The sequence below is a fragment of the Furipterus horrens genome, unplaced genomic scaffold, assembly GCF_987537825.1.
Source record: "Furipterus horrens unplaced genomic scaffold, mFurHor1.1.pri manual_scaffold_6, whole genome shotgun sequence".
In the NCBI taxonomy this organism is placed as follows: Eukaryota; Metazoa; Chordata; class Mammalia; order Chiroptera; family Furipteridae; genus Furipterus; species Furipterus horrens.
The window spans coordinates 37,918,934-37,942,181 of NW_028327176.1; the positions used below are offsets into that span (position 1 = coordinate 37,918,934).

General features: G+C 37.9%; 1 long non-coding RNA gene across 1 annotated transcript in view; it reads left to right on the forward strand.

Moving 5' to 3' along the window:
• Positions 1–23,248, forward strand: part of LOC150005993 (uncharacterized) — a 301,478-nt gene that overhangs the window by 231,615 nt on the left and 46,615 nt on the right. The window contains exon 2 of the long non-coding RNA XR_016511710.1: positions 11,451–11,719. This is a non-coding gene — a long non-coding RNA (uncharacterized LOC150005993). The remainder of the gene's footprint in view (positions 1–11,450; positions 11,720–23,248) is intronic.

Genomic DNA, 23,248 nt, shown 5'->3' on the forward strand with positions numbered 1-23,248 from the left:
TTTCTCATAGTTATGCTGTGAAAATTAAATATCTAACATAATATCTGGCACACAGTTGCCCTTAAGACATTAGTCTAATTTGTATCTTTGCATTTCAGAGAGTCTAATGAGCAATGAAATGACCTAAATGCTGAAGGAGATACCGGTTAAGTTCCAGAATTGAACTTTCATAGGAAAACACTTGGTTATGAACTTTTGTTTCTTATGAAGATATTTTCTGAGGCTCTAAGAGGTGAAAACTTGAAATTGTTTTTCCATTGAGGTTTAGGACTAAAACAATTTTCTGAAGAGTTTATGTTGGGATATTCATTGCTGTTGTACTCTCATATCTATAGAAGAAGTTCATGAAATGTTCATTAATTGGTAGCGTCAATGTTTTCACCTGTGAAATAGGGTCAGTGATTGTAATAATCTCATAGGACTTGGTGAGGACTGAATGAGATAAAGTATACAAAGAGCTTTTCATACCACCTGGCACATAGTAAATGCTCAATAAATACTTGATTAATACTATTATCAGTATTAATAAAGATCCTACCATAAATGTTCTAGCAAAGGAGGAAACAGATTCTCCCTAAGCTCATTCTAACTACTGAATGTTCACTTTTGTAATTTTTATAGATCCAACTAAATATCAGAATGATGTTGAAGGCTTTATTTTTTTGGACTTGGATAATTCTAAACAAATTTCTCATATATGGAAACCCACATTCTTATCTCAAAATGTTGAAAAGCCCCAAGACAAACACTAAGTAACATCTTGACACTTCTCCCTTTCAAATGGGTATAATTTAACGGCAACTCATCTTTTCTACTCACAGAGATCTTCAAATCTGTTTGAAAAGTTATTCTCTTTTTTCCAAGACATATAATAAAAACAAGTGGAAATAAACCAGTCTGCATGAATTTTTCCTTCTGATTAGACAACATGATGGCTTTAACTGTTGGAAGTGAAAAAGTGCTGATGCAGGAAGGCTTAATTGATTAGAACAGTATATAGGCTGGTTTTATGCTTTAGGTCAAATACTTGGGAAATTTATATTGCTTATGCAAAACTAAATGTGTTGCAAGCATCTTTCCTGTCAAATGCCTTTTTGTTTTCTTTTGCTCATCTGGCTCCAAGTTTGACTTGTGAGGATGAATCATGGGTAGCATTGCCACATAGATTCAGATGCTGTATGTGGACAGCAGTTAAGTTCTGACTATTATTCCCCTTGATTTTAAAATATTTTGGTAATGTCTCCTTTTGCTGTCAGAGCAACCCAGCATTTTTCATTTTTTTATTTGGTAGTCTGCAGGTTGTGGTTTGGTCCTGTTATGGGACAGGTTTTGTTTTTTCTTCCTCTCTGAGTGATTCACACTTTTATCACTCTCTGAGTGATACACATTTTCATCATGAGCTCTCTGGTAGATGGGGAGCGAGGTTATGACCAGCCTGCTCTTACAGTATCAGCGCCCTCAGAGAGGTTAAAATTACCCTCCCTCAGAGTGGCAGGCTTACCATCACTACTGCTCTTCTCTCTGGTTATGTGTGCTTGCAGCTGACTGCACTGGGTTAAACTGTTGAGATGTGACCTGGTGAATAGCAGAGTCTTTGTTTCCCTCTTCAGTTCTGTAACTTTCAGAGTCTAGGCCATTTCATTGTTCATGGGCCCTTTCTGATCTAGAATTGACTAGACATGACAAGTAGGTGGATGTGAAGATAAGGGAGAGAGAGAAATTGGAAACAGCTCTTAGGTGTGTAGATTGGGCTACTAGTGGACAGAGTTTGCAACACTAACGTAAGGAATGAGGAAGTAGGTTTGGTTGGAAAATAATAAGTTCAGTTTTGGACATGAGTGTGCTCTGCCTTCAGATCATCCTTCAAGTGAAGATGTACAAACAGGCCACTGGAAAGATCTGTACCTCAGATACACAGGAGGTGGGTGGCTCAACAAGAGAATCTGTGGCTAACTCATTTAAAGAAATGAGCACATTTTTAATTTATGTGAAATCAGCCATAAGCTATATAAAATGTATGAGCATTCCTCTTATGAGAATTCCCTGGCTCCCAAATGTCTCCCCTAACTGACAAAAGGTGTTGTTTTCCCTTTTTATTATGAGTTTTTTTTCTTTTTATTATGAAAAATTTCAAACATATACAAAAGAGATAGAAAGATAGAATAGTGTATAGAACCCCGACTTGTGGTCACTGCACTTTACCAATTTTCAACTCACACCCAACCTTGTGATGCCAAAACCACTCCCACACATTTCTCTTCTGTTCCAGGATTATTTTGAAGTAAACGCAGATGTTATATTATAGAATCCATAAATATTTTAGCATGTATCTCTAAAGGATAAAACATTATTAAAAATATATAAGCACAAAGTCACTATCCCATCTAAAAATTAACAGTAATTCCTTAATATCATTAAATATGCAGAAAACATTTAAATTTCCTTGCTTCATCATTTAAAAAAATAATAATTAATTGAAATTGGTATGGAAATAAGGTGCATTCAATCTGTTGGTATATTCCTCAAAGTTTCTTTTAATGTATAGGTTTCTCTTCCCTTCTCTTCTTCCAATATATTTGTTGAAAAAACCAGTATAAAAAACCAGAAAGAAACAAGGCTTTTACTCTGTAACTCCCCCAGAGTCTTGGACATAGGAGAAAACAATCCATATAGTTACTCAACACTTGTAAGTCATGTCGCCTCATGTGTATAGAACACTTTATAGTTTTCAAGCCCTGAAACTTGGGACTCAGATAGATCATATTATTATCCACATCTGACCATTCCTGAGTCTTGGTTTTAAAATTTCAACACTGAATACATTTAGCTATCAAAAACTGCTGGTGCTGTTGAATTAGCTAATGTCTCAAAATTTCAAAGAGTGGAAGTTAAGGAACTACATTCCTAAACTCAGCAGCACAATTGTGTATTACAATCCTGTGGGGTAGGAACTGCCAGCAGGCTGGAGGTTTTCCAAGTGCAAAACAGTATAGGTGGACTCAAGTCAGTTCACATACAGGGCTCGCGTGGGTCATTTTCCTCAACACCTTTCACTCCAATCATGTATTGAATACGACACATATCTTAATAGTAGTTGAACTGTTGTATTAGTTATCTTAATCACCATCAACATACATTTATTAAGCTTCTACTTTTGGATACTCAGGTTATGTAACTATACTGGGTTACCATTGAGGTCTTTAGTTGTGGAGGTTTAGAATGTTTTTTTTTTCTCAGAAAATCTCATTTCCTCACCTCAAAAAAGGTGGGTAAATGGCTACTTTGGTGGGTTGCTTTGCTTTTAAAAAGAACTTTGTAAAACCAATTTTATATGTAGTCTTCCTCACTGGTCTTTATCTTTAGGTAGAGGTTAGGGGTCATAGACATTAGGATTTCATAGCCCCTGTAAAACTCTCTAGCATACTCTGGTTAAAAGCAGGCAAAGCTAAAGCTCACAGATTCAGAGGTGATTAATGACAGGGTTATGTTCTCTTAAATCTGCAGGGATCAGTGGGGAGCCTAGAACTGGCACATTAAAGTGAACTCCTTGGGGCGTTAAAGAGTGACAGAATGATGCTGAAGGAATTTGGCGATGCTGGCTTTCACCTTTTTTGAAAATATACTGGGTTGGACTCTGAGAAATCCTCCTGGTGTCCCCATTCTTTGGCAACTAAAGCAGTACTGTTCTCATTGTACAGATGAGGAACTGAATCCTAGAGAGCTTCACAGGGCTCTCCAGGGACCTGGCCAGTGTCACACAGCATAGAAATGGCATGCAGGCCAGTGGAATGCTGACGTGTTGGTACCTTGATTTCTCCTTCATGAGAACAAATACCATTGTCAGGAAAAGGAGAACATGTGCTTCCTTAGCTCTCTCTAGATTGTTAAGGTCCTGGAGGGTTGAGCACCTGCAACGTTTCAGAAGGACTGTATTCTTCCATCTTCTGGCCCCATTTCAAGCCCAGCAAGAGAGACAGCAGTGCACACTGGTTAAGAACTCAGCCACTGAAATCAGACAGTCCTGGGTTCAATGCCTGCCATGCCATTTAATTGTTTTATGTTTATAACCCTCAGTTTCTTTGTCAGGAAGGTGAGGAGAATGGCACCTACTTGATTTAGTTGTCAGAAATAAATGTGCGATAATTCCTGTAAAGCACATGGCACAGAGCTATCCATAGTCGTGCTTGGAAACATCGACTGCTGAGGTTGTCATCAGCTCACCACTAACGTGACATTGAAGGGCTTCACCTCACTCGTCTGACTGCTCCTCACAACACTGAAATGTTCACAGACATCTTCTTTCCACATCCCCAGCAATATGTATTGTGAAGAAGGCAAAACTTCTTTCTTTTGTATTTTCTCCTTCTACTTCTTCTCCCTTCTCTGCCCCTCTTAGAGATGCTCTTAGAGGGGAGGACTTACACTCAATCCAGGGCCTCTGGCACCACCCCCTCTGCCTACTCTTTTCTCCCTCTTCCCCCAATCAAAATTTACCCTTACATGCCTTTCACTGAGAGGATATAGGTTCCTGGTCTACAGGTTGGATCTAGCCTCAGAAATATTTTATTTGGCTGGCACAGTTTTTAATGTTTTGAAAAAAAGTTACTAAGTTTTAACTATCAGGAGATTTCACATAAAATCCAGAAAATAGTATGTGTCTTTTTACCTGTCTTTCTTAATGGCAGTCAGCAGCTGTCGTCTTCAAAGAGGTAGGTGCTGCTGGAGTTCACCATAGTCTCCACCCATCCCTAAAGCCTTATATCTAATCTGTCTTATTCTTGCCTGGAATCTATAGTCATTTGCTTTTGTAACCTAACAAATTTAAATCCCAGAGGTAGAAATTGGTAGAGTGGCTTAATGAAATACATAACTTTTCCATGTTCACTATGTGTTAAACATCAATATACATGAACTACATTTTTTATGTTGAATTATGATGATGAACAAACATTTCAAGCTGATGCACTGCCAATTTAGATGGCAGTATTACTATCTTTTTCTATATGAGTATTTGGATAATATATCAATATTTCTCTAACATTTACTTATTCTATTTAAAATGTTATAAAAATAAGTGGAAACAATGAGTGCTACTGTTGATGTTATAAAGTTTGAAATCATTCAGTGCAATACCTGTTTAAGTTTATTCAGCTACTCATTGAGACTTAAGCTGGAAACTTAAAGAAAATGTGTCAAATGTAGAAAAGATATCATCAATGACCAGGTCTACAAGAAGCAGTATGTTTTCTAGTATTTTAGTTTTCTGAAAATGGAAAAGCTCTTAGATCACGGAAGTCTATTGTTCTACCTTTCCTATTTCAATCTGGTAGGAATTTTCAGAAACATTGTATGCTTATAATATATACTGCCTGTATTTTGGTAGGTTTTCAGAGTACTGTTAGAGACACAAAGTCTTACCAAAGGGGAACAAATTTCACTGTTAGATTTCTTTAGGGTCTGATATAGACTAGTGGAAGAATTTTTTGGGAACACTTATTGAGTACCTAGTAGGTGTCAGACCCTCTTAATTGTCACAGGAGTTCTGGATTAGGTATTGTTCCTATTCAGTAAGGTAGCACAATGTCTCAATTGGCCTAGGTCTATTTACTGGCTCCTCCACTGACTTGTTCCTGAGCTTCCTCAAGGAACATAACTTATAAAGCCTCAGTTTTATCACCTGTATAATGGTTTGTTGTATTACACTAGGTAATACATGTAAGCACAGTTATTGCAATTTCTGGCACATAGTAAGCACTCAAAAAATGTTGGCTATTGTTATTTAGAATAGGGTCTTAAAATCCTTCCATTCTGAATAGTGACTACTCTTCCTCCAGGTAGGACTGCTCTGAGCCTCCCAAAGGCAGAGGTGGGTACCTCCTGTGTCAGGTGGCTCCCTTCCCACTTCAAAGACCATCTGAGAAATTGCTTGGAAATGCAGATTGGCTTTTGCCACTTTGGCTGCCTTTATCACCCTAACCTTCTGCACAGCTTGACTATTAGTCTGCTGACTCTTCCTTGCTTAAAATGAAATGAATTCCCCCTCTGGCACCCTTCTCATCAGCTGCCCACCTGCTATTTCCACATAAAGTTCAAATGATTTCAGTGTTTCAGTGAACTTTTTAAGGTGAAAAAAGGGGAACTGATTGTCCTTAGCCGGGCCAGCACCTTTAATTAGAGTGACTGTGTAGTGTTCTATTAATTGAATGAGGAGTTATTTTTAGATGTGTGTGTTTGTTAGTCCTAAGCACCTCTTTCATCAGATTTGTAAAAAAGCAGGTTAATTTATGGCCTGGTTAGAAGTCATTAACTCTTTATCTTCACCTTCTTCTGCAAAATCACTCATGGGGCTTCTCTGTTGCTAGAAAAATCGAATGAAGGTGGGTGGATGTTGCATTTGGAAAGCAAAGCTGCCTTTCTTCCTGTAGTGAATGCTCTCCAATGAGACCACCCAAAGACAGTGCTCTTGGCTGTGTGGAGGTTTACTCCAAATACTCTGATATTAGTGCTTTTGAACCTTTTTATATAATTCAGTTCTCAGAGCTACTGAGCCATTTTTAAAGCATAGAGCTCTGTCAGGGAATGATTTGCCCTTCAGTCCAGCTGGCAATTTTATCCCCAGGGCTGTCTCTAATGTTTCATTGTACTTTGAATCAAATTGAACATAAAATGCATTTATAAATTTTGAGGCAAGATTATACTAAATAAATATATTATATGATTATATATATGCATATATATACTTTAAAACATAGTTGATGCTTCAAAGGAGGGTATCTCCTGTCTGATTCCATTTATATAACTCTCAGAATGACAATATTATAGAGATGGAGAGAGGCTCAGTGGTTGCCAGGTGTTAGGGATGGGGTGTGACTGGAAACAGTTTGTGGTTCTATATCTTGATTGTGGTGGTAGTTACATAAATCTTTACTGTGACAAAATTTTATAGAACTAAACACATGGACACAAAGAAAGTAAAAATGGAAAACAATCCTAACACGATAATTATATATTATAATATGTATTATATAAAACATGCATGAATAAAAGAAATAAAGTAGAAAGCAAATAAAACATGTATTGCTAAGATTTGGAGTAGACTTATTAGCTGTAGCCTGGACAGGCAGTTAACACAGTTATTTAATCAAGTCATATTTATACTCAATGTCAGTTAAAATAGGTTCATGAAGTTTTCTACTTTATTATAGTTTTATGACCTATTAATGAATTATAAAGCATTAGAATTCCCTATAACTATGTTTTGATTTCAGTATCTTGCATTCGGCTTTGGGCTTAGTCAATAATTTCATGTGGCTATTCTTATGATCAAGGCATAAAAATCTGAAGTTAACAAAGGGTTATTTTTACATTAGAGCAGAACAGAGCGTTAATGCATGAATTTATAAATGCTTATTCCTGTTGTGGACATTAGTCTCTGTGTGGTCAGTCATCAATAACATAGAATTTATGGGAAATATCTTTTTTTTTCTTTATCTCTTTATCACCATCATCCCACTTCGATACTATTGACTCTGATTGATTTTTAGGAGTGTGGGGGTAACCGAGAAGATCACCTTTCTCTCTGCTTCCAACTCTTGATTTTATTGGAAACATTAACTCCTTACACACACCCAGTCTTGATAGATGGTGAGGAGTCGAAACTTGATTTGTGGATTCCTCCCCACCCCCACTTTGTGTATATTGTTTCCCTCTTGTGATCCTTCATGTGAAATTCCCATTGCCTTCATGGAGCTGGGGTCCTATTTCTTGTGGAAAGTGATCTGATAAATAACATAACAACGTGTTATTTATCACCTATAGGCAATTCCATTTTAAGTGAGATTATCAGGCAAAAAAGCAATCTCTTGAAGTAATTATTTAAGTGATTTTTATATTTAAAATGCCAGCACTTAAATCTAAATAAATAACCCACTGGTATTGGGAGGTAATTGGGGAAAACCTTAACCTAAAGCAATTAATTGCTAAAATATAGTAGAATTTTAGTCACTATGTCACCTGGGAAGGAAAGATTAAAATCTTTGGCAGGGGGGCAGTGCATGAAATTGGCTTTTTTCATACTGTTAAAGTTATGATAATCAAGTAATTGCCTAACTCAAGCATAAAGCTTTGCTTAGCTCTGTTCAATATGTTAAAATTTTTAAAAGTATGTAAAATAGAATTTAAGGACTATGTTTGCAAATCTTAGCATCTCTATTGCACTTTAAGTTCTTTGAGAACAAGGTAATGTCTATTATAGCTCTGTGTCTTAGTACTATTTAGTAGATATTTAATATGCTTAATATATTTAATAGTAGATATTTAATAAACAGCAGCACGTTAAATGTATATAATGATTTCATCAAAAAATTTAGATGCAGACATACTATTGTACAGGTGAGAACAATCACTGATTGCTATATTCATGCTCTCAGATATCTGATTCTCCTTAACTATTATCACATTCAGCAATAATATAACATTAATTGCACTATATTTTTGCCTTGATATTCTTGAAGAGATCATTTGGGATATTAATGTTAAATTTACATACAGGTGTAAAAATATCTACTTTCTGTCTATTTCTCAAACATGCTTCCTTGGTTAAGAAGAAAACATCTATGCCTTGGGAAAATCCCAGTCTGTTCTATAATGGGCTTATAGGATTATTGTTCAAAGAGAAAACGTAATACTACTTTTCAATAAAAATAACAGATGGTTGATATATAACTCATATCATTATCAATAAAGTTTTTACTACATTTCTGGGTTTATAGTTCCAAATTTCATTCTCAGGAGTAGAAAAACAATCATATTATTCTGCTCAAAAAATAATTCTAAAATCTGAATTCTATAACTGTAGAAGAAAAAGGTTTTAATTTTCCCCCCATTTTTATTTTTAAAATTATCCATGTCACAAAACAGAGTTCAACAAATGTTTTCTGTAAAGGGCCAGCCAGTAATTATTTTTGGCTTTGCAAGTCAAACAGTTTTTGTTTGAACTACTCAGCACTGCTCTTGATAATAGAGAAGCAAAGCGAGGGTGACCAGATTTAGCACACAGGCCTTACTTAGTCTGCTTACCCTGTTATACACACTATTGAGGGAATGTCGACCAAAACAACAACAAATTGTTTTTGTTTTATTTTGTGGTGAAAGCTAGTTTTAAGACGGAGCTTCACCTGGAAGCACTATTGAGATCTCAAAATGTTGCAGTAAGGAATGTTTAGGAAGAGCTTAATAATAAACCTGTGGAATTTGCAGTGACTGGTATATAGACTTGGCACAAGCTTCAAACAGGAAAAGCAGGGCCTCTGGTGCACAAGTGAAAGGAGAATAACCTCGTTTTAGTGATACCAGTTGGGAAACGTCCATTGGCTCTCCCCCAAGGTGATGCGTGTAGAACAGATGGTTAACCACTAGCACAAGCCAAAGGCTGAGAAGTTTTAGTTTGGTTACTCATTGCTACTTCTTTGATACCAAATTGGGTATCAAATGATTATCCAAATGGGTATTATGGACACTCAATGAGTATATTAGATAAAGGAAAAAAAATAACAATCCATTGTTCTTCCACTTAGACCAATCTAAATTGATTATCCTCATCTCCCATTTACCCTGCCATGTGTCTCTCTTAAACTATGATTTCAGGAGTGAAAGTATTCATACATTTTTGCTGAGTTCAAGGATTTAATGTGCTGAACAATATATCATTCAAGGAGCTGACCAGCATTTTTCTGATTGATAATAAAAAAGTTAATGTATTGTTAGCCTTCTTTATTTTTGGCCTGAAGTGAGCTAATAACTGGAATCATTTTGTTATGCCTATAAAGTGTGTAGACAAAAGAGAAGATGCAGAAATTGAGCTCTATTTTTTGAGTTAATCATAATATTGAAAAAATGAATTAGATGGAAGGAAAAACCTAGTTTTATACCCTTTGGCTGATAAAAGGGGCAATGGAATAACCATCTTTTGAAACCTGTAATTCTATTCTTTGGATAAATTTATTGCTGAAAGTTTTACCCATTAGTCCATGTTTTGTGTTGGTCAGCATGACACTAGCTACTGTAGAACATAAGGTTTTACTGAAACATACCATTTCTCTGGTCTTGCTGTCAATATCTCCGCCCTGATGCCCTCACATTGCCATGGCAGTCACCTTGGGTCTTCTAGCTCTCTGCCTGCAAGGCTCATACTAAGTCTTAGAGAGAGTGACAGGAAAGGGAAGCCCAGGGGTGGTACCCAGGAAGTGTCTTGTTGCTTCTTACCCCACAAGACAGGTCTGTGACATACATTCTTAAGGGAAGGGTATCAACACCATCCCCCACTCCATCCCTGGGCAGTGGGGGTGGGATCAGTGTTTGAGGGACACAAAATACTGAGGTATTACAATGGCTTGTGGCATCTAAAGAGTCACAGTACACAGATATGCAGTTTATCTTTGGCATTACATTGTCAAGGAGGAGCAATCAGGAAAAAAGTTTGAAAAGACTTAGAGGAGTGATAATGAAAAAAGGGTTGAGAAATACTGCTCTGTGAGGAAGAAAAATGGTTCCTTTTGGCTTTTTTCTCAACTTTTTCAAAGCACATGATTTGATCAAGTAAACAATAGACACCCATCGATACGCTGATGGATGGTGTCTAAGTCCCAGACGTGCTCTCGGTTTGCCTTGATGTGGGCAGGTAGACAGACCTGGGTAACTCTCTGTTCCAGTGAACCTAATTTGCAGAACCCTGGTCCATATACAGTGTCTGGTTCTGGTTCTCCAGATCCATGTGCTAGTGAGCTGAAAAACTAGTCAAATACTACTCACAGTGTTTTGAGCTACCATACAGAATGGCATACATAGTTATTTGTACAAAGAAACTCTTGAAAAGCTTGGGAGCATTTTTATGCTGGCCGGTTTTACTGTCTTTAGAAGAAAGGACTGGGTTTTTCTTTTCCACTAGAATAATTTAAATGTAAGTTCTTTGAGAATGTCAAAATCCCAAATAATTGTTCCTCTTCTCTAATGTGGTATAGCTAAAAAGTATGGGAGGGGAAAAAGGAGAATGGAACACATCAGCTAGTCTTCCCTTGGTCACACCTTCTCCCGCTGTAAGGATAATGAGTCTAAGTGAAAATGGAGTGCCCTGAAAGAGCGAGGACATTTTCCTGATCCTGTCTCACTTGCTTACATCATCCCCAGCTCTCCATTTCTGGGGTGAAACAGCAGCTGTGCCATGTGGACCTTGAGCATCTGAAGGTCCAATTAATAGTCTCAGATTGACATGTTCACACTCAGAAACCTCTTTGGAAACAGACTGCATGGCAGTTAATGAAGGGATGTTCTCACCTCTGGGGCTGAGCTCTGTCAGTCAGGAATTGATAAAAAAAAAAAAAAATCATTGGTGAAATTTGGGGAAGACACTAGGGTCTAATGATCCCTTTTCTCTTCCATATATTTTTTTGCAGAGTAAATCCTTCTATGGAATGAGAGGAGATTAATTTAAGGTCAAGCAGATATTTATCAGTGCCAGGCACTGCTCCTGGCATTTTCAAGAAGTAAAAAGCAGCCTGAGTGCAAAGGAGATGAGAAAGTATAAGCCCCACTGCAGTAGAAAAGGCAGAAGCTGAATGTATCACAAGAAAGGCATGAGAAGTACTGTGGGTGATCCAAGGAAAATAGATCACGTCTGATCAGAAGGACAAGGAGAAGCTCCCTGGAAGAGGTGACATGTGAGGTAAGACTGCAAACATGGGTAGGCTCTGAAGGAACAATGGTGGGGTGCATATTCCAGGGGGATGGGAAGATGAGATCAGAAGCTCAATGCTGGGAAAGCAGCAGGTGTGGTAAGGGAATAAGCAGCTGCGTTTTAAACCAGCAAGGCACAGGTGATGCTTTGAGAGTGCAGTTTTCTCTAGCTGAGGACAGAAGTTGCCCTGTAAACATGGGGGAAGGAGGAGCAGAGCCAGCAGAAGCTGGGAGGTTAGATGGCTCTTTAAAAGGCCTGGAATGGAGTTCAAGGCCAGAGCAGCTCATTCTGCAGTGACCCCTATATGCATGTGAATTTTGAAGGGTTATGTGAGCTGACCCCCTTGATTAAAGGGCCAGATATCGTGGTGATTTTGCGAGAGTTTCAGGACTGGAAGGGAACAGAGCAGAGCCTCAGAGGGAAGGGCTGCTTTCTTTGTCATTGCTCAGAATTCAGTGGGTCTCTCTGAATCAAAGGGAAAGTCCTAGAGGAACTGTGTGACTCAGGTTGGATGGGCTCCAGGACATCAGCCTGGAGGCCTCTGGGCTTGCTTGGGAAGCAAGACTCATCCCCTGGGTTTACTGAGTGCCATTATTAAGTCCTGACCTCTCTGGGCTTCCTTTTTCTGGTCTGGTGGATGATGCTTTTACCTTGCTAGGTATGCAAGATACAATTAGATGTAAAGTGATCGTATCTGTGAAAGCACTTTGAACGTTATTTCTAATGTAGTATAAGCTGGCAGTTTTGATTCATAGATCATAAAATTTTTTATAAGCTCTTTGCTCCGCTGGTCTAAAATATAGATCTGACCCTTTTGGGGGCCATTTTAAACTCATAGATCAATAGAATCTAAACATTCAAAGGGACTTTAGTACCATCTAGTTCTCCTCACTTGCTGAAAGGCAGCTCATTATAGTGGTCAAGAGTGCAGATGCTAGAAATAGATTCAGTGTGTCTAAATCCCATCCCTGCTACTTACTAGTTAGATGACTTTGAGTAAGACTATTTTAAATCTCTCTGTGCCTTGGTTTCCTCATCTGTAAATTAGGGATGAAAAATGTTCTATCTCTTCTATCTCACAGAGCCATGAGAATTAACTGAATTGATCTGTGCAGAGCCCTGAGAATCTGTACACAGTAAGTGCTATAAGGACTGCTGTGGCTAGTTCAACTGACTCATTTTTCAGATGATAAAACTGAGGTCTGGAGAGGCACAGTAACTCACGCAAGGCATTTATTTGCTTGTGGCAGAACTAGAACATGTTTACATGACCCCAGGCTACTGTCCTTCTTTGTCCTTCCACTGTCCTCTGTTTATTAAGTCACCACAATTTGCTTTTGATAAAAATAGTAAAATAAATAAAAATCTGCCACAATCTTTCAGATATCTTTAAGAGGGAAGAAATCATGTGTCTTCAGGGAGAAAAAAGAGCCCGTCAGAAAGAACTGTGTAAAGTCTGTCCTTACACACAGATTATCACCACATAAATTTCCTGACAGCCCTTCACACTGAACCTCTCCCCGTGGCTGCCATTCCTGGCCCACCTGAGGCATTTACAACATGCCTGCTGCTCTGAGTCTTTGGCATATTGAGTGAAAATTACACAAGGCTCTCCCTGGGCTATTGGAAGAAGTAAATTGTAGACTGTTGCCTTGAGAGTAGGGTCTATATTTCTTCATACTTGTATTCTAAGCACTTAACACAGCATCTAGTAGGGATTCAGTAAATGTCCATAGAATTGACATGGAACAAAACAGTGCTCTGCTGTGACACTGGATGAAAGTGCTGCTCAAGCAGACTTATTATTGTCAACTTAGAGACATTCATTTCTTATTGTTTTTACCCTTGTCCTGGGACTCAAATAGGATATAGTAAGGGACTCATTTCTGGGGCCCTGGGGAGAGCCTTTTGACCTCTTGAGATCTCAATTTATATATCCATGCAAGGAGAATAATAGTATGCACAACATCCTGCAGATAAGTCCTAATTTGTTTGCAAAATGCTTAACCAGCAGAGGTGAGACATACTGGGAGGGATGGGAGATGTTGGGAAACAATAAAAGAAAGGAAAGCACCATCTGGAAGCATGCACCTGGCTGGACAAGGAAGCCAATCTTGTCCAACCAGGACACTGAACAACTGCAGAGAAGAGGGCTCACCCTTCCACCCCTTCAGGAAGGGCAGGTGGCCAAGCAGTCTAGGACTTGGAAGAAGCATATCCCTGTCCTGCTTGTCAAGAAACAGTACAAAAACACTGTAGAGTGCTGGTGAGGTCAGCTCAAAGATAATGTAAGTCAAGGGGATCCTGTTCTCATTAGTAGACCACTTGGCCTTCTGTGGTAACATAGTTCATATTAATGGTAAAATAAGAAGACAACACAATGTGTGTGTGTGTGTGTAAGGAGGACTTTTTTCTCTTGATTTGCGTTTCTACTTCTTAATGACAAAATGTCTTTTCTTTTATGAAATGGCAGTCTTGATAAATGGTAGTTAAAACAAAAATAAAAACCTCTTCACTGGGAAAAATGTTGTTGCTCCATTTTAAGCCTTAAGATAAACAAAATATATACATAATTTTACTGGTGTGTGGAATCCAAAAATCTGGAACCAACTGTGGAAGTGACTTGCCTAGGCTTCCAAGAACACAGAAATTAAGTAGCGTTGTCACTTTAATTGGAACTGAAAACTATAGAAAGCTCTTCAAGGAGCTGTTCAAAGCCTAGAGTTCAAAGGCAAAGGCTGGACTCATGTTCTGACCCTAACTGGATAAAGGAAAATATGCTAAATAATACCACTATTTATACTAGTCATTGGTTATCTTCTGGAATAGTGCTAGGAAGTTTAAATATCTTCTTTCTTTTTAAGTCTCATAATAATCCTGGAGGGTAGATGAATTATCCCCATTTAAAAAAGAAGAAACTGAGGCTCAAAGATACATTCATTTGCCCACGATTACCTAACAAGAAAGCTGCTGAGCTGAAATGTTAAAGTTAGTGCCGTGTGTTCATCATGTGGGCTTTATGCAGATAATAGTTACCTTTTATTCAGGTCTTACTGGGTTCCAGGTACCGTGCCTAAACTCTTTATATACATTATGTTCTTCAAATAATGTCATACCTCATGAGATATATATTGTTATTCCCACTTTGTAGAAAAGTAAGTGAAGGCTAAAAAAGGCTAAGCTATTTGTCTAGGGTCACAGCTAAAAAAAAGGCACAGTTGGGACCTGAACCAAACCTGTCTGTCTGGAGCTGGGGCCCATGCACTCATTCACCACTGTACTAAGCGGCCACCCAACTGCTTAAGCTCCCGGGGAAAGAGATTATGTCTCCTGGTATGTCTTGGCAATCTCGTAGCTCACCTAAGATTTAGAAGAGAAAGGGTTGATAGAGAGGTGAGGGTTTGGAATTGGTGGAAAGGGATTCTCTGGAGTTGCCTTGTAGATGAATAAAAATAGGAAAAGTGCTATTGATTTTTTATCCTCATCTGAGGACTTTTTTTCCATTGCTTTTTAGAGAGAGAAAGGAAGGGAAAGGGAAAAACATCCTGACCTGGGATCATCCGTACCTAGACTAGGGATCTAACCCACAACTCAGGTATATGCCCTGATGAAAATCAAACCCACAACTTTTGTGGCTATGGGACAACACTCCAACCAACTGAGCCACACTGGCCAGAGTAGAAAAGTGCTATTCTTAAGAGCCCATATAATCCATTCAAATTAAAGAGCTATGTCAAAATGAAGTGAAAGCTAAAAAAGAGAGGTAAGAAAATAAAAGGGTGGTGTCTAGAAGTCACAAGTATTCCTGAATGGGTGAGAAACCCCTTGACCAATGTAAAGGTGGTGGCACATTTTAGAAGTGTGATGAGTGAAATCCAGACAAAAGAAATCTTCCACAGTGCATACTGCCCCACATGGAGTCCATAGCTGGGAAGCGGCACCACCGCCTGACGCAGGCCCACTGAATCAGCTGCTCAAGAAGTGAGATCTGGAAATCTGTTTGTATGTATGCTAAAATTCAAGCAGCACTGTGATGCAGTCTTCTTCCAGGTCCCAGTTCATGTCAGCCCTAGAAGTGCCCCAAGCTTTAGGATACCATGCCACCCTGAGGTGTCAGGTGGTCAGTGCTGGAACCCTGAGCACTCATCACTCACTTGGCACTAAGGCCTGATGCTCTGGACCATGGCACTTCCCTATCACTCTGCACCTCCTCAACAACCGCTAGAGAAGTTTCTGCTACAGGTTCCACAGGGGACAGCCCTACATCCTCACATGTGGAGACACCGATTAGAAGTGACGGCAAGTCACATCTATTTCTGGCACATGAGGAAGAATCTATTGTGATTGTGAAAATTTATCTATGTTGAACCTGTTAGTGATACTTTCTCTACAAAATGGGAAAGAGAGAAGCCTATTATAGGACAGAGAACCCAATGGCTCTGTTTTTAAGGGAAGATAAAATAGTTTATGAAATAGTAAGAAACTAAAGGCAAATGCTTGACTTTCTTGCTGAAAGAGGAAGAATGTTCATGTCCATTTTTGAATGAGTATGTGACCTGTTGTGTTGCCCGAAGCTTCTATCTTATATGTCTCATATAAATTGCTTTTAATTTGTCCCTGCCCCAGAGAGCACTCAAAGGGTGACCTGGCAGGATCTGGGAAGGTGATACTTACTTCTAAATATCTTTTTCACCAAAATCCAAAATGCCTGAAATGCCTTTATTAGAGATGCATTGTTTACGGCTATTTCATCCAGGTAGCTTTCTTAACAAATCTGGGATAAATATGGTCTATTGATGTTAAAACCCCCATGTGATAGGATTCTGGGGAGCTGGGGCATCTGGGGATGATGAGAAGGGAATCAGAAAGGGGAGAAATTATGCAGAAAAGAAAAGAATAATTTTCCTAAGGTTTAGCTTGTATGAACCCATCACTCCACCTAACACTTCTTTAACCAGCTAATCAGCCTAGAGCCAGCTTTAGGAGGTAACAGCTTTGCCTTAATTAAGTTCCTTTGGTCAGGAAGCCCTGATGCGAGGATGCAATTGGTCCCTATGGCTATAGTCTGTAGTTGAGAAAAGGGCAATTTCTTTTACCAGAGAGAGACATTGCTGTCAACCAGCTGTGGACAGTACTAGATTTTTCTCTCCTTTTCCTCACCTGGTTACATGCAGCCAGGTCACAGGCCAAACCCTGATACCTGTCTCCTTAGATTTCTTACCTCATTTTTAAAATATTGTCTCTGCCGCTAACCATTCCACATCCAGAACTGTGCTCTATGGGTCTTGAAGTCTTCAGGAATCCCTCCTTAAGTAAAATATCCCTGAGTGTGGTTATACTTTGTTTTACTGTCTGTTATTTCCTTAATTATCAATTAGCACATTTTAGTTCATGGTCATTGAAAACAGGAAGGGTATTATTTTGGGAGATTGTGATATGATACGAAAATGTTTCTCTCTCAAGAATGACAGCCATGAGGACTTTGTAGAGATGTAGAAAGAACGATAAAAAGTATAGTGAAAAAAACAGAACTTGCCAAGAAAAATACTGATGACAACTATATAATAAATTGTTTTATGTAAAACAGTAGTGTTGTAAGAGGCCCCAGAATTTGTAAATGGGAGTAATTTAAGGCTTTGTGTTTTTAAAAAGTTGTCACTTATTAAGATTTGATATTTAAATGCATTTTCTATTACTTCATTGTACAATTATGTATGTCATATATCATAGATATACAATATGGAATATGTATTTCAATTAATATATTTATTTAATTTATTTAAATGTAGCAGAAGATAAAATATGGAATGATCCCTCAGGGAACTAAATTTTAAACCAACCTTTCAAAGAAGCAGAAATTGGAAGAGAGGATTGGCATTTAGAGAGGATGGCATAAGCCCAGGGAGGGTGAAGTCACACACACGAGGTGACAGTCTGCTTGACTAAGTCTGAGTAGCCTATCAGGAAAGGATGAGACATTAAGTTCAAGCCAAGTGGATGAAGCAACCTGGAGTGGTAGTTTGCTAGATGATTCTGGAGAGTTCCCAGTGATCTCATGAGCAGAAGGATGACTCAAAATGAGGAGTGTGAGGGAAGAGCTGGAGAGGCAGTGAGGTCAGTGCTATCAATATGAGACAGAGGACTAGAAGAAAATAATGTCTCGTTGCTCTCAGATTGCACATGGGTTAGTCTGAGAAATGGGCAGAAACAATGTCTCCTCTTGGGATGGGGATGAGGGGTCTATTCTCAGTTCCCCTTATGCTCATCTCATCAAGGCAATCTCTTAGACAAAGATGGTGAGACACAGGGGGATGGTTCTTTCTGGCTAAGGCTGCAGAATGGGTTCTGTAGCTCTTTCGAATAATTGTAGTTCTTCCCACAAGAAAACGCTCATACACCCTTCAGTGCATCTATTGAGATGAACCATCAGCAAAGCTATCGTGTCCAGGGAGCTGAAAGTCTCTTTGCTTGTGGTACAATAATAGCAAATTCATCCACCGGGCTGGTGGCTGGCTGTGTTTTTGAAGCCTATAACGATCACTTAAAAAAAAAGTTTCATGTTGAAATAAAGAGCTGAAATCTAAAAATGACTCTTCAAATTAGTGGGCAAAATGTTCTAAGTATTCAGTTTGAAAAAGTTCCCTCTCCCCTGATCTATTGTCTTTCTTTGAGAACAGAGAAGCAAGGAGAGCAAACTGATTTTAATTTGACTTAACTCTTAATCAGTTCAGAGGGATGAGGACACAATTTGTGTTTCAAGGGGAAAAAAATAGAACCCCAGATGTTTCATGGTGCCAGAAAAGCTTCCATTTTCTCCCCACTTTTAAAGAACACACTCTCAGGAAAATGATTGAAGCCTGAGGAATTAGGAATATCAGATTAACCAAATAAGAAAACCACTACATGGCTGCAATTTTCTGCCATTTTTTTTTTCTGTTTAAAGGGTAGGAAATCTTTTATACATTGGGTTTTATAATTGATTCTAAAAGTATATTATGCTAATAGATAGTAGCTTTACAAAATAAAAAGACATTTGGTTTTCTATTCTGAATTTCAGGCATGTGGGTGCATTGCCACTGTTATATCATACTTATTCACTCTGATGAAAGAAAAGAAGATTGAACATTAAAAGCTGAAGGTCATCCATACAGTTGTCCCAATAGCAATCTGTGTACCTTTAACCCTGTGGAGAAAAAGTAATTACCCTTTGGCTTCTAGTGACCTCAACTAACCTTTGTTTAAGGGCTAGAGAAAATAAAGGCTGACCATCAGCCTGCCCTGGCTGCCCTGGGCTTAACCTGCTGTGTGAGTGAAGAACAACCCAACAATAGGATGAGAGGATGTTGCCATGGAAATAGCCCTGGACGAAGGAGCAAGAATCAGAAATTTATCACAATTAATTGTTTTATTAAGAACCTCCTATCTTTTGTATTATTCCCCGGGGAGTGGGGAAGATATGCTCTCATTTAGATCTTATGAGAGAAAAATTCTACTCGAATAAATGAAGCAGCCCAGATAGTAAAACCATGTAAGTTGTGACTAGAACTAGACAGCTTTTTGAGAGACAAAAGGATCTGTATCTCCATATAATCTATAAAGATGCAAATACAAACAGCCAGGACAGGGGCCTAGAAAACTCATGCTACCAGGCGAATTGGTTGAGGTGTGAGTTTGGGCATCCATCTTTTAATATTTTCAGTAGATTGTTGCCTGTGCTTCTATGACTTGGTAAGGTCTAGAAAGGACAGAGAATCACATTAAACAATGTATCAGGAAACAGAAATGCAATGTCACATTTTGTTGTCCTTCAACTTTTCTGTTAAATACAATCCAAGTTCTACTTTAAGAGAAGTTGGTTTAAATTAGAAAATAGAAGCTTGCTGTCCAGTTATGTTCAGATTAAACTACACTCACCCAAGGTGCTTTGACTGCTATTGACTAATTGAAGGAAAAAGAAATGAAGTGCATGAGAAACAGTTCTTTTATGGTAAGACTACAAGGTATCTCTTCAGTATAAGCAGACATAGTTAGAAGTAATAATATTTATTTTTAATAGTAGAATAACTTCATTTATATAAATTTTACTTTATATTAATGCAAGAATGAAATTAGACTTTGGGAAATAAAAATGTCAATCTTTTTATTAGTTCTTTCATTTATTTTTATTAAGTGGATGAATGAATTGTTAAGTAAATGAGACCCTTACCTTTTCTTTCTTTATTTTATTTTTTTGGTGGATGGTAGAATAGCAAAGTGAAGCACTAACTTGTATTTCCTAAATAGTGAGTTATTTATGTTAATCAGTTTTTAAAATAATTTGAGGTACTAAAACAAAGCAGACGGTTAAGCTCAGATATTGATTTTCTCTTTAATGGGTATTTCATCAGTGAAACTGTAACCACTGATGAAAAAGAATAAACCATAGCAGATGTTCACCAAAGACCCTGTTCACAATGAAGAAGATTTGCTTTTTTGTCACAGCACAATATGCCAACATGAGTTTTATGTATGCATTTTAACTCCTAATGTTTATAGGATATTTATCTCATATTGGGGAAAGGATTATTTGTCTTTCATTAGAACTTGGAAAGTTATGTTTCATAGACATAAGCTTTTTAAATAAAAGGATGTGATTGGCATTTTGTTAACTAACAGTGAAATCTAGTTCTTGGGCTTCCTGTTTACTCATTTCCTGCCTGCAGTTAGTTTATCACTCATTTTGTGTGTTTCTCCTATTGTCAAAGACAGGATGCTCGGTTTGCTAACACACCAGGTACCTGTAGTCATAAAACCCTGCTCAAATAATATAACAGATGCAGCTAGACTCATTAAACACTATCTGCGGCATTTGGCAGGCTTTTAATCTTTTCTTGGCTACAGATAACAGTTTTTCATCAGTGGCCATGACACATCTTTAAAAATAAACTGCAAAAGGGTCCTGCGTGTACTTACCTTACAGTTCAGGAGCACCTGGCTTGTGATAATACTTCTTCATTTCCATGTGCTTTAGTTTTTTCATGAGCCCATACCTGCTTGTAAGGCACTTAGAATGTTCTTTCTGGCTGAGGGACCTGCAGGATTGTGGTTGGTCTTCATGGTCCTCACTATTTTTGGACCATCTCCAGATTTTCTGTGTTTATTAACCCTCAGCTGCACAGCTTGTCTGAGGCAGCAGAACCAAAAGTGAAGATGGTAATAGGTTTCTGTTGTTTTACCTGTCTGGGCCAATAGAAGATCGAGAGGGAGAATGATATCAAGATCAAAATGTTAAAAACAAGACTCATCTGTCCCTAAGTGGAGGTAGCAGGTATCTCCTTGGTCTCCTCTAGTGAAAATGAATATGCATAGTTTCTGCTGGTTTGGGTAATCATTCTGTGTTACAATTACTGAAAGATATTTCACTACATATAGTTTACTGGTGGAGTGCATTTTTATTACCCTAGTTTTGTTTAGAGGAAAGACATCACTTGTATTTATTTAGTTTATATAGAAATCTTCCCATAATAATTTTGCAAGGAACAGGGTAGATCAATCTCTCATTGACTAGATATTTAAATTAAGACCTAAGAATATTTACTCATTTATAACTAATAGTGCTTCAACTTAACTGCTCTTCACTAACTCCCGTAAAAATGTATTAAAGTATGAAAAGTTATTTAAAAAACGAGGACTGCTGAGAATAGCTCTTTATATTTCTTTAGTTATCTACTTTTTATTTCTAATTCTTAATCCTATGTATGCACATTAAATAAACATACAAACTATGCAATGTAAATAAGGATCTAAATACAATATTTTAGAAACAAAAAAAGTAATCATGTACCAAATGAAAGGAAAAATTAAAAAATAAATACACATGTGGAAAAATGCTAAAAGTTGCCATTCAGTACACTTTAAATATAAGTATTTAAAAGCCAACATGGAATTTTGTTAAGGGAATTTAAGATAATTCTATAGGCTTGACATACATATTTAAAAATAATATGATATTTTGTCGAGAGAGTTTAACTTTGTTTAAGGTAAACGTACATATTTTAAAAATAACATGGCATTTATTGGGTGAGTTTATAGTAATGTTGTGTTGAATAGCTACTTTCAACTGAAAGGGAAAAAGGCTATTTTAATAGCATATGAGTGTTAACACTACCAGTTCCAAATAAAGCATTTATTAATGGCATGGCATTATTTTGCCACACTCGGTATTTAAAATATCTTTCTATGAATTATGTGCAGTGTAATGAATCCTTTATAGAATGCAGGATATTTTAGGGGAATACCTAACTGTGACATGAACACTGGAGTTGGCTTAAAGGATGTAAGAACATTATAAAAAATTACATGGAGTCAGTGTTCCTCATAAAAGGACATGATTCAGTCTTCTTTAACAGACTGATGAAAATATAATGCTGTCAAGCTTCCTGTAGTTTCAAGCAGAATGTAGAAATAAGGTAACTTATAAAAATAAATTTTGATTTATTTAAACACATCTCAAAAAAGCAAAGATATTCAAAAGAAATAGTCAAATTTGCCTTTCACAAAGTCTTACAAGGTTCCCCGAGTTTAAAGCAGGAAGTAGGAATTTTTGTCATTTAAAAAAATATATTAAGTCATTCTAAAGCAAATGATTAGCCTAGTTTAAAGTCACAACCACCAGAATTCAATATACAATAGCACCACGTGCCCAGCTGTTAGTAGCTGGGCTTGGTGCTATTTGCACCTTCATACCACAAACACGTTAACATCTAAGCTCTGAGCGAGAGTCTCAGCTACCCTAAAAGTTACCTTCCGGATTAAATACCTTTAAATGCTGCAGCGCCCTGGATTTCCAGTTAACCAAACTACAGTTCCAGCAGAAACTCCTGAGGTACAAAGTAGTGCTCGTCTCTGTAAGCCCTTCCCGCGGGTCTTCTTATGAAGCGGTGCTGGAACGTTTTTTTTTAAATCCTGTTGATAATTTGACTCTGTCACCTAGTGCTTGTCGACCCATCACTAGCCTTTCTTAGGGTGGAGATGACTGGAAGGTTGAAGGACCGCAGGCCATACATCATTTTCTCCTTCTCAGTATGCCTTAATATGAACATGGCATCATGACTCTGAGGAGAGGAGGGAGAGCTGAGCCATCAGATACTCCACAAATTGCAGGCTTTCCCCATGTCCTGCAGTGCTGGAGAGAGGGATTATTACTGCAGAAAAAAAATCTGGTTCCACTGTAGAAATAATCTCCGCAGTTTGGCTTGCCCCCCACCTCCCCTGTTCTCTCTCTCTCTTCTTCTGTCCCTCTCTCTCTATCTCGCTCTCTGTGCGAGGCCCCAGCTGATTCAGGCTGCATCCATCCATACATAAATCATTCCCCTTATTCTATTGGTTACATGGTACATGGCAAGTATTGATTTTTTCTGTTGCCTCATTGCTGGAGAACACTTGGTTTTTGTGAGACAGAAAAAGAGAGAGAGAGAAAAAAACAAAAACCCAAACCCCACAAAAATATCCTTACCAGAGTTTGGTCTAGATAAAAAA